This window comes from Silurus aristotelis (assembly GCF_946808225.1).
Source record: "Silurus aristotelis genome assembly, chromosome: 9".
In the NCBI taxonomy this organism is placed as follows: domain Eukaryota; kingdom Metazoa; phylum Chordata; class Actinopteri; order Siluriformes; family Siluridae; genus Silurus; species Silurus aristotelis.
In genome coordinates, this window is record NC_139582.1 from 19,747,615 (window position 1) to 19,760,676 (window position 13,062).

Sequence of the window (13,062 nt, forward strand, 5' to 3'; positions counted from 1 at the left end):
TAGATAGATAGATAGATAGATAGATAGATAGATAGATAGAGAGAGAGAGAGAGACAGAGAGGCAGAGAGGTAGACAGACCAGTTAGCTGACACTGCAGTGGGAGTCTGCAAAAGTCTGTAAACAAATCCACCTTTGGGTCTGGGGGACGATGTGCATAGCAGGGGGTGGAAGCTGAAGTTGCTTTTTACCCCAGGAGTGTGCAACCCCCAACCGGCACTGTGGTTGGCCTGGACACCTCCCCTGCTGGCTGCCCCACATTCCGCCACACGCCGAATGATTCTCTCAACAGGAACACAGCCTGAGTGCAGTGTTTCTGCTCCACTATTCATGATCTACAAAAACAAATGGCAATAATGGGCTTGACAGAGTTGCCTGTGATATTTGAAGGTCAATTATTAAACCTGGAGTTGTGTAGGATTTGTGTTAGTACAGCAATACCAGTTTCTACTTTATATTCATTTGGCACTTAATGTAACTAGAGCCAAGCTTTATTTTACAATTTTTATAGCAATAAATAAATATTAAAAAAAGGTTATTATAATTTACAAATTATTACAAAAGCATGCAAAAACAAGTGAATGCAAGTAAATATTGCAATTTCTTTTTACGTTATTTTTAAATAAAACACATAAAAATATGATTATTAAATCACTTTCAAGATAAATATATATATCTTTTTGTTATAAATAAATATATATAAATGCATATTTATTTATAAAAGAAGATATATATTTTAGGATTTTATTTCTAAGTAATAACCTTTAAAGCTTGAAATGTATGAAAGCATTTAAAACACTCAGAGTAATATAATATTTGGTATTTAATATATCCATAATTAAGGTATATTTTATATAAACAGTCATGCGAAAGCACATTTAAAAAAAAAATCTATAATAAATAGGATACAAAATAAAAATCATTAGGTCCTTGTCAGGTCTTACAGGTAAATACAGAAAAATATTTTGGGTTTTTTTCTTTCAAAATCAAACCGAAATGGAGAAACCATGTGTGAAAAACTAAATACACCCTTCAATCGGATTTAAAATGCCAAGTAGCAACAAATTAAATGCCTTTGATTAACTGATCAAGTTAGCAAGAGTGAGCACCTCTATTAAAGCCCACGTTTTAGCAGTTTGCTTTTCGGACCATACATTGCTCAGAGAAATTGCAAAAAAACAAACGTTTCAAAAGTTCCAGACTCAACAGGCCTCAGTTAACATAATTTAATGTGAATGTTAATGAGAGTACAATTAGAAAAACACTAAACAAGTATGATTTGTTAGGAAGGATTACCAGGAGAAAGTTTTTTTTCTCTGAAAAGAACATGGCAGCATGGCTTATGTTTGTAATGATGCATCTGAACAAATCAAAGACTTCTGGAGCAATGATGGGTTATGAGTTCGGCTTGTTCAATCCTCAATGAACCCATATTGTAAAATGGAGCCCAAAATCTCTCCACAATAACACGAGAGATTGATACAGCCATACTTCAAATTAAAGCTAATAAAGATGGTTTTACAAGCTAATCATAAAGTGTACTTAGTTTATCCACACATGGCTTCCACACTAGTTTATCCACACATGACTTCCACATTTTTGTTTTAATTTTGTTTAGGAACTAATAAAGAAACAGTCAAATGTGTTATGTATTGTTCAACTGAGGTTGCATTGAGAGTCTTACTGATCATTTGTCATTTTTGCATCTGTAATCCTGTAGTCAATAAGATTAGAAACATACAGAAAACTCACATTTCTGGACCAGAATGCATTACTGCTTAATTGGTTAAATCTTCCAATATGGCCTATTCACACTGGGATCCAGAACTGGTGCATTCATCAACTTGGAAAACACACACACACACACACACACACACACACACACACACACACACACACACACACACACACACACACACACACACACACACACACACATTTGAGCCCAAAACCTTAATTTTAACTTGAATTAATTCAATCAATGTACTATTGCAGATGACAGTGCACCCATTGCATTCCATGCATTAATACAAAAATACTCCAGTAAAGGTTAAAGTGCTCCCTTTAAACATTCTCTTGTGTAAAAGTACTAAACATTTTGCCTTCTAATGCACTTCCGTACTGTCCACCACTGAGAACATGCCTGTTTTCTAGCCTCCAAGCGCCACATGCAAATCTGGAATTTTTGTCCCAGATTAGAATATGTGAGATTTCTAAAAAGTTATTGCCTCAACCAGTAAAAAGTTGGTTGGTATGTCAGCATTATACGGTATATGCTCATAGAAAGATCTTGTCACACTCATTCAAAACAATGAGACAAAGTGAATTAAAGGATACACAAATGATTCTAATGTTTGTGTTGTGTTGTGTGAATGTACTATGGCTTTGCCTGCATATATTGCTTTATATGGGGAGGTGATAGCTCAGCGGCTAAGGCTCTGGGTTACTCATCGGAAGGTCTGGGATTTTAGCCCTGGTATCGCAAGGCTGCGACACTTGGGGCCCTTGAGCAAGGCCCTTAACCCTCTGTGCTGTAACATGGCTGACTCTGCGTCTTGACCCCAGCTTCCTACATAACTGGGATATAAGAACATGTAACGATTTCCCAATTGGATAAATAGAGTATTCTAAATAAAAATAATAATAATGTGTGTGAATGCGTGTTGTATTGACCAACATTGCTGAGGAACGAGGAAGTGGATTGTCATAAGTCATAAGTAAATAAAATGTTAATTGATTTATACAAGTAATAACCAAATATAAAATTAAACAAAACACTGATCCATGGAACAGCAAACCATGAAAGACGTGTCGTGACACGTGATTAGGTCATGTGATGTGCAGAATCTGATGGGAAATAAAAGTGTAATATAGACACTTTTAGTTTTTGCATATAATCTATAAAAAATGAACAGAATTCTGTAACCTGTAAATTTTTTTAGTCATTAGGTGCTGGCTTGGTCAGTGTGTGGTTTTTTTGGGCTTAGTAAAGTATGCAGCTGAGCAGAGACACTGCACTAAGCACTTGTTCGTATGTGATGCCAAGCATTATCCAACAGGCAATCATTTTTAGGAGGGGGAGTAGGTGGGGCGGGTGGAGAGGACAGAAAAGGGAAATGTGTTATAATTGCTGTCAGTGAAGCATAGTCTCCATACAAAATGCATTAGTTTGCCTTGACACAATAATTACCTGTTTTTGCAGATGTTTTGTGGCATTGTTGTGCAAACAGTTTAGCGGGGAGTAATTACAGGAAAGCGAGCTGAAAATAAAATAAGTGGGAGGTTTCTTGCAGATTCACCTTCATTCATGCAGAGAAAAAGCGATGCGATGCAGCTGGAGAAAATGGAGCTCGAGGCAAAAGGATCATCCTAACAAAGTTATAATCGGCCCATTCCTGGGTCCGACCCCCTCGTGCTATTTTTTTTTCTTTCTGAAACACACACACGTTTTTATCATCCTCGAAGCGTTCTGTTCTGTTCTGCGACACTGCAAGTTACGAGAGTTGTTTTTGTTTTTTTTTCTCCCCCCACTGAAGCAGCACAAAGTCATGAAATCAGGAAGATGAAGAAATTACACATTATACATTTCAACAAGTGATAATGGACTATTTGTTTTTGTTTGTTGCTTTCATGCTTATTTGTGCAAATCATAGGTGCTTCGCTCACACACTCACAGTTTCGCAGAATTAATGATTTTTTTTTGTAGGATAATTGAAGGGCACGTGAACGTTTTGTTTTTTTGGCCGTGCTGGATTTAGACCGTGCTGGATGCAACCTCTTTGTTCTAGGATTGCTCTTAATGATAGGATATACAGTAAACTGCATATTTTCAGTATTTCCAGTGTTCCTCGTGTTGGCTGGCAGATTCATGTAATGATTATATCATTTATATATTTATTTCAAATTTTATTTGCTTGTCCCCGATAATGGGAAGCAGTTGTAAAATATACGATGTTATTTCTGGTGTACTAAAATGGTGCACGTGCTTCGAATTCCATGGTCAAGCGGAACAGTGGAATATTCGAGTCCTGCATGGATGAAATTGTAAACCATAACAACGACGTGAAAGATAATGTTGCGTTTGTCTCACCTCAAAATATTGTGCCAGCCTTGTTGTCTGGGGTGGAAAAAGCACCAGAAACAATTGCACACATGTTTTAAGGTATAACATTCATGATAAATGTTTTGATTGTAAAATAAATGATCTGCTAATCTGCAAAAAAATGTCAGCTAGTCCTTCTACAAACTGGACGAAATGCTCGCTGTTACACATATGTTAATATACTACTAGATGTTTGGCCGATGTTGAGTGAGTTTGATACCTCAGCTTCCAGTACCTTTGCTCTGGAAGTGTCCTGGAACAATGTGGAGCCATTAATAAAAAAAAATAATTGAGAACACAAAATGTCCCAGAGACTTTAAACAGTGGACTGCAGAAGACTTCTGATTTGCATGACTTGTCAAAATGTTTAAATAAACATAAGACTGGGAACAGTAATTCATATAAGTAAAAAGGGTTCACCACAAAAATATTGAGGCCCGAATCATCTGGCAAAAAGTTTGGGTCAAACTACAACAGTGCTCTTCTATAAGTGAACTTTTACCTTAAGTTCTTGTCCTGCGTTTGCATGATCGTGTTAAGAACTAGAATGTGATTGGCTGATTACTCATATACAGAAACACAAGGTGGTATCAAAAAGTTTCGAGACTTATATTGCTAGCTGGTGCTATTCTGACCATGTGCGTTACTCAATAGAAAACGTGGAATTCTGAGTGAAATCCTGGGCAAATCTGCCACTGAGAAGTTTTACATGAAGTTTTACGTTTGACATACGGCGATGCTGCAATGAGTCGTTTGAGGTGTATCGAGTGGGGCGAGCGCTTTAAGTTCTTCCGTCGTGACGACGAAACCCCCTGTAAATGGCGAAACCGTTAGGCAACTTGTGCATAATGATCGTCGCAGAACAATCCACGTGATCTCACTTCCGCACCCACCCTACTCGCCAGGTTTGGCTCCTGGGGACTTCGGTCTCTTCCCGAAGATGAAGATCCAGCTCAAGGGTCGCCGTTTTGACACAATTGCTAGTGCGAATCGCAGAAAATGTTAAGTCAAGTCAAGTCAAGTGGCCATCACCTCAACCACTGAGCTACCACTACCCAGCTGTGCCAGCAGTCACTGGACCTAATGAACCAATATGGCTTCCTTTCCATACTTCAACACCATGTAATTCTTAATAAAGTGATTATGGATGACGTGGCATAAGGGTTAGGGTTAAGGTTAGGTTTAGGGTTAGGGTAAACACTGTTTATCGTTGACTGAAATGTATTACTTATGGTTGTAGGATTAGATTTTTTTTGGCTCCAGTCTCTTTAACGTATCCAAAGCTTTGCTCACATGTCAATATTTGGCATCTGTGGCGGTAAAAATTTTTTATAATTTAAATCTCAAGATTACTGTGGATGGTTAACACTTGGGAAGCATAAGGATGGATTTGAATTTCTTTTACTTTTTCAATATGCCATGAATAGTTTTGCATTCAAGTCTCCACCAGTGAACAGTTGGTATCCTCATCATGATAGAAATATAATGAATGAGTATTCTGTGTTGAGGATGAGGATGGGTTTCCTTTTGAGTCTGGTTACTTTCAAGGTTAATTCCTCATGCCATCTCAGGGAGTTTTGCCACTGGATTGCTCATCGGGGCTAAAAGAAATTATAAGGAACAAACTTATAGGCAATAAACTTACAGTTTCTTTAATACAACCTTATAACCACTTCATCTCTGTAAAGCTGCTTTCAGACAATGTCCATTGTAAAAATCTATTGAATTGAACTCGTTTACTCGTCAAAAAAAACTTATAGGAATAAATGTATGAATTCAAAATGTATAATCGTAATATATCTAATCTAATGTTACATTGAATCAGCTAAGCAAAATCCTGAATACTCCACCATTCCACTGTAAGACGTAAACATTTCGATATGGCAATACCTATGGCATATGTCCTTACCTTAAAGTTGCCATGTAGAATATAATTGCCCAATCATTGTCCCTTTCTTTTTGAAAGCGTTGTCCTCCCTCTCTCCAGGCTTTCTGATGTGCACTCACACGTCACCTCTTCTTTTTTTTTTGATGTGGCCTTTCCTCTACCTTTTTCACATCCTTCAAGTGCCTCCCATTGATGTTTTATCTTTGATAATGTTGAGTAGGCTCCTGTGGGCCGCAGGGCTTAGAGGCAGGGAGGGGCGGTCCCCCCACTGAGGAGCTGAAGGTCTTTGGGGTCCCGCCATGCGCTGATCGAGGTGAGTCTTGAGCGGCCACTTGGGGTGTTCAGTGGTGGCCGCTGCGGGCTGGGTGGCTTTTGAAGTAAAAGATCTTAAGGGTATGAAACAAAAAAATGCGGATGGATTCATTTGCCTACGGGGGGAAAGAAAGCGGCATTGCCAGGAGGGTGGTCTTTAGGAAGAGTGGAGGTGCCGGGTTACCGGGGAGCCAGAAAAAAGGAGCCTTTAATCCGAGCATGTCTTGTAGGTCAGGCAAAGTTCGTGGGATGAGCAAAGGGCAAGCCAAAGGTTGTGCTGATTTATTCAGTGCCACATAGGGCAAGCATTTTTACCTGAGAGAGGGAGAGAGAGAATGAATAGAGAGATGACATATTCAAAAAGAAACACAAATTTGTAAAAAGTATAAAAAATATAATCAGAAATCCCATGATAAAATTGTATATGAGGTTCTGAGGAGAAAAAAATGCCCATGTTCATTGACACAAGAGTTTATTACTCTTAGGGAGTCGCCAATCTACAGCTCCACATTTGGAACAATGCCAGAGACATATTTAAAATTGTTTAATATAAAAAATATATATATTTTACTCACATTATATCTATATTTAATAATTAAGGTTAGCTTTCAAACTAAAATTTCCCTTAGTTATTAATAGAGTTTGAGGCACCGATAGTTGATTGCCGGAAATATAACTATTAGCAAAAAACCATATTCATATTTTTTTCCAGCTTCCAGTCCGCTGTCATTACGAGAGCGGCCTCTAGGGGTGAACCACTGACGCCATGTGCTGTTTGATTTTACACATAAGACTGCGTGCTGCATGGAGAGCGATATATTACATTTTATTATTTACAATTTATAATTGAATCATATTTATTAAAGGATATATTCATATTTACTTTCTTTAGCAGATTTTCATGATTAAGTACTGTTTGTTTTTATTTTTTGTATCTGTAATAAAGTTCAGTACTATTTTACACAGAGTTTTATGATTGTTTGTTTTGTATCCAGTATTCATTTAAAAATACTATCGGTTGATTAGTCAGTTATCGGCAAGTACAGTTTAACCTAGCTCTCGGTACTGGTAAACTCGATCGACCTCTAGTTATTAACATAGTATAATTATTTGTTATATTTACCCACCAACCATTAGGGTTGCATTAGGGGGAATAATAAATACATTTAAATTCATAAATAAAATCTACACAATAATACTGGTAGTCACTCCGGCCATGTCATTTTCTGTTACAGACCAACACGAACCCCTTTTACAGAGAGGAAATGTTATGTGGCCCTCACGGAAAAAAGTTTGGGGACCCCTGATTTATTAGATGTCATCTATTTTCAAGTATATTTTTCAATGTCTATAGGCATATAAACAGTTTTTTCCTTTGCTGAAATGTAAATGAATCTGTTGCAAATAAAAACACAGAGCAAAAGGGATACTATTAAAGGCAGGAACGAGGGATGATTATTATTCATTATGGTATTGATAGTACACGAACATACTTCTTTTGTCACTTAAACAAACGGGCTCAGCTGTCGCTGGCCTGCCCAGTGCCTCGTTCAAACATTCTATCAGGATGGAGAAAAAGAATGAGCGCTGGCGGTATAAAGGAATCCCTCTGTGTTTGGTCCTTCTGTGAGCTTTTTGTTAAAGAGCATGCCTCAGGCTGATGGAGAGACAGAGAAATGGAAAGAGAGAGAGAGAGAGAGAGAGAGGCTAGTAACTTAGCGTCTCTGTCATTGCCAAAACTAAACTCTCTGCTGCCTAACCCCCGTCAACATGCTGTCCTGTCTGACCTTTGTGAGCCTCTCTGGAAAATAGAAAGAGCGAGAGAAAGAAAGAGGAAAAGAGACCGAAGGGATTAGGATAAGTGCTGATAGCCACCAGCTCCTTTTCTCCTGGCTTCTGCCTCAGTGTTTTAACCACTTAGCATTTTGCAGGACTCTTTCATTCACCCAGGGCTTTGATGCATATGTTCTGAAGGTGGCTGCAGAGACTCAAGCACGGTGGCAGATGGTGGACCTTCAGGCTTCTGCTGGTCAGGCTGGTGTTCATTTCCGAAGGTTTTTTTCCTGCCAGTGCATCAAATGAAGACTCAGCAGTGCAGAAGACCTTCCCCTACTGCACGAAATGCCCTCGGTACATCAACTTCCATCTAAAGATAAGCCCTATCTAACGTGACGCTTTACTAATCGTATGGTTTCTTGATTAAAATACTTTCGAAGCTTTTTTTTTTTTCGGTCCAGTTTTTTTTATTGTCCTTGTCCGTTATAGGATTTTATCTCGAAAATTGCTCCGACGATTGTGAAAAAGCCTCGCACTATGAAAGTCCCTTGCAAAAGCCAAGTACTTTTGGGAGACGGGACCCAAAATAAGTTTTATTTATTACATAAAAAAAAAAAAAAAAACGGAAATCTAATTTAAAGCGGGCAAGGTGAAGCGTGGTGGAGGAGAAACGCAGCGGCGAGGGCTGATGGTAGTGGAGGGGCATGGGTGATGAACATTGCCTGTCCTTGAGATTGATCTCCCCCACTTCCCTCAGGACTCTATTTCGCCATTCGTCCTCTAAATCATGGCAGCAAAAAAAAAAAAAAAACACACACACACAGACACACACATGGACAATTAGAATTAGTGCCCAGCTTCAAGATGCTTGCAGGTATAGGCCAGCTGTCACTGGTTTCAGATTGAGTGTGCTGCCCAACACTTTGGCAGAAGGTGACAAGAAACTGGCGTTCGTCTTCTTTCCCATCCTTTCATCCATTTTTTCTTAATGTTTCACGGTGACAAACAAAACGGACAGATGGGGAGGCCTCGCTGCCCTGATGTTTGAATTCTAATTATATTAGTCCCTGGCCCTGTGAGTATCCGTGATGAATGTTTACTTAGCTACTGATTTATAATCATTTAGATAACACCTGTTTCAGAGAGGTGGGGAAAAAAAAATCCAGCGGGTCAGGGGGCCAGTCGTGAAGAGAGATGAAAGACTTCCTCGGACGTGAACAATATTGTTGGTGTACCTCCGTAAAAATAAAAAAAACCCCAGAAGCTATGATTTTCTCTGAAATAACTTAAAATAGGCAAAAGTAATTGGCAGCCTTAATTTTTTATTCCATATTTAATAAAAAGAATTGTGATTTACTTAAATATGATTTAAATCGTAGTTATGAAATTAGCACGTACAGAAATTCCATTCCTTTCCATTTCCATTTAGGCAGACAGCCTTATCGAGAGTGACTTACAACCTTGCAGTTGAGGGGTAAGGGCCTTGCTCAAGGGCCTGGCAGTGGCAGCTTGACGGTGCTGGGATTTGAACTTGTACCCTTCTGATAAAAATGTCTAATCTGCTAAGATACCTCCGCTCCATTTAAAAGTAATCACTGGACCACTCTTAGCTGGTTTGAAGGGATTCTTCTCCAAATTGCATGTTTCAACTCTTTCCTTAGATATTTAATAGAATTTAGATCATTAAACGCCACTCCAGAATACTCTACAGTTTCGTTCTTAGACATTCTTGGATGCTGTATTTTAGCTGTTTTGGTTATTATTTTTTAATAGGACCCATGAGCTACGACTTTCTGTATGTTTCACTCCAGAACGACTTGGTAGTCTTGAGATTTCATTGTTTCCTGCACTGATTCAAGGCTCCCTGTACCTGTTTTGCAAAAACTTCATTTTTGCATTCAGCTGATGTACGTGGCTGAAAAGCTCCCAGAATATTATGGCTTTTAAATATGCATTTCAGCAGCATTCAGCAATACAATCCAAATATGTTTTTCCTTTGTAGCGGTACCAACACATTTGTCTATATCTTATATAAAGGAAGCTGTCTGGAAAAGCACAGATATGTAAGACATAGAGGCTCCGGAGGATGCTCTGATACTTTATAAAGCATGATTTAATGCCGGACTGAAACTGTCGTTATCGGCAACCGCTCGTGTCGAGTTATTGACAGGATTTTTGTCACCACTGTGAAGGCTCACACTGAGCGAGTTGGGTGTAGTACTTTCAGTGGCGCTGCAGCTCCATCCTCTTTCTCAAGCTCACACACACATTTTTTTCCCCTTTTTTTTTTTGAAAGGTCAGGGCACTGAGTGGGTCTGTTTGAAGCATGCTCTTCCGCACTATGCAGGAGGGATCGGCTCAGCAGGGAGACAGCGAACACACTTCGGCTTCTTCAGCAGCTTCTTCGCAGCCCCAAGTCGCTTCTTAAACACATTCCGCCATCAGTAATGTACGGAGATGTACAGAACAGAGGGCAGAGAAAGAGTTAGAAGGCAGAAGATCATGCCATCGGACGACGAAAAGGTCGGAGACATGAAGGTCGCTAAGCTAGAAGTGATGAAATAAACCAATGAAACCCAATGACAAACGAAGCAATCCATTCAATTAAATTAAATTTAGTTTGTACAGCTCTTTTAACAATGGAAAATTTAAACACATCAGCTTTTCAGCAATATAAATAACAAAGCTTTTCTGCATGGTTGTATCTACAGTGCCGATCTTATAGTTTATTACACTGTAGTAATATGATAAGTCCCAGATGGTGTGTGGAGGCAGGTGCAAATGCCTGGATTAGTATTTTGGGTGTACCACAGTCAAGCAAATCCAATAAGACATAATGCTGGCTCAGGTACAGTTCATGCAAAAATGGAATGGAAAACCAGGTACAATCAAGAATCAAAAACCAAAAATGCAATCAACAAAGAAAAGAGTGATAAGTCAGCTCTTTAAAACCTGAGCAAAGCACTGGTGAAAGTAAGGCTCTTAATTGGTCCTGAACGCAGCAAGCTACCAATCAGGGTAGAGCACGCTTTGTTTTGAAATTGTTCGCTTGGTGATATCAACTCAGCACCAACATACAGTTCAGCATCAGTTCAACAGCAAGCAGAACATTTTTAAAGAAAGAAATGATGTAAAAAACTCCTGACTCGAACCTGCCACAACATTCATGGCCTTGTTTACGCATATTTTTGAGTATTTGAATTGAAAGTTTTGATAATTTTATTAGATATTATTCTGTTTGATGACACAGATTAATAGATTGCTGTGCTAAGAGTCTTTTCATATAAACTGCGTTTTGTGAGTCTTGTGACAAAAATTATATTAGCCATAATAAATCATAGTTCATTGGATACTTAAATACATTTGAAGGCAACTACACTTTTGTACGTTTACTCAAGTGATAGTTTACAAGGAGCACTTTTACTTTTAGTGGAGGAATATTTTACCTTGTGTAATTTTTCAATATATAAAATATGTACTTTTACTCAAGTACATGGTTTGTCTACTTCGTCCACCGCTGGTTATAGATTCTATTGTTGGGACGTGTAGTGCCTGGTGGCCATGTTTGTAAACTGTGGTGTGTTCTGGGAAGCAGAGTTCTCAGCTGCTGTTGAAGATTGTCTGGCAGATACACTCAATGCAACTTATATTACTCCCAAACTACGATAACTACTAGTTGTTACCAATAAAAAAGTCCCAACAAAGAGTGTATGTCCTGTTGTTTTGCAATTCTGAAAGGCAAAATTCAAACGGAATTTAGCAAAAAACAAAGAAAAATTTAATCACAAACCAAACAATTGCTGTGAATCAAATTGCACTAGTTTGGTTAGTACCATTCTAGATATTCATTTTTAACTACTTTGAACCATCCGTCTGTTTAGGTTTGAAGTCCGGTTAGCGTTTACTGGCTCTAACGGGACTTTAAACCTACCAAAGTGTTTTGTGTACAAATGATTTGAATATTCAACACATGTGGATTCTGTTTCAGGGTCAGTTCATGACAACACTCAAGATGATAATGGAAAGTTCTGACAGAGCTCACAATAATTTGGAATTTATTAATTGTTGCATTTACTTATCCTTATGCACATAAGATATGCAGGTGTGTGTGTGTGTGTGTGTGTGTGTGTGTGTGTGTGTGTGTGTGTGTGTGTGTGTGTATATACATGCACATGTGCAAAGTCATATATCAAGTTTAAACCAGGCCCTTCTGCTCTGTGTCATGCTATATCACACCACCTGGCATGGATTAGTTTCCTGTAACAACACACCCTGTTCTGTTCTGTCCTGTTTCTTCGCTCGTGTATCATTTGAATCTGGATGTGACAGAAAAAACCCCAAAAGAAACTAAAATTCACATTTCGTTCGGATGATAAATCAGTGCAATGAATATTACTTTAGTTTGTAGTCGCTTATGTTAGTAAATGGTGTATCGATACAATACAACAGAAGGAAAAAACCTTTCTGGATGTTTCCGTGCCTGTACGTTGCTAAATCTACTGAAAGGTTGTTCAGAGGTTGATGGGAGGTGGTAGAGACGCCGACTTCCATCGTCATGCTGATGAGTTAGTTTGTAGTAGAAATCCTCTAATAAAAACATTGACCCATGTAATTGATTTTAATGGCAGTTCTGTGCCATCGTCCCGCACTGGCTGGATGCCAGCCAGATGCCATCAGCAGCAACCCCCCCCCCCCCCTCTCTCTATCCCTCCACCGCTAAGTATCAAGGGGATAGGGCAGAAGAATGCACTGGGGTGTGTGTTGTGGTGAGGGGGACGATTGTAGGGATGATGGGGTTGGGGGGGAGGTTTGGGAGTGGTGCGAGCGCAGATGAGCGCCTGCCTCTGAAGTGGAAAGTAACAAGAATAGATTAGTGCGCTTGATAAACATGGTGCACAGCAGGCTCCAAAGGCAGCCAAGGGTACAACTGACCTTTTTGTTCACTGTCAGGGGCAGAAGGGGATGCTGTGATGAGGGGGTGGCAAG

The 13,062-nt window shown here is 39.0% G+C and overlaps 1 long non-coding RNA gene across 2 annotated transcripts in view; it reads right to left on the minus strand.

Moving 5' to 3' along the window:
- LOC310731142 overlaps positions 1 to 13,062 on the minus strand; it is a 109,584-nt gene continuing 96,522 nt past the window's right edge. The window contains exons 5-6 of one of the 2 annotated variants that reach the window (XR_014535069.1): positions 6,010 to 6,615; positions 1 to 333 (exon numbers count right to left, since the gene is read on the minus strand). This is a non-coding gene — a long non-coding RNA (uncharacterized lncRNA). Of the gene's footprint in view, positions 334 to 5,339; positions 5,702 to 6,009; positions 6,616 to 13,062 lie in introns of those variants that run through there. The other variant, XR_014535070.1, reaches the window with a different exon arrangement.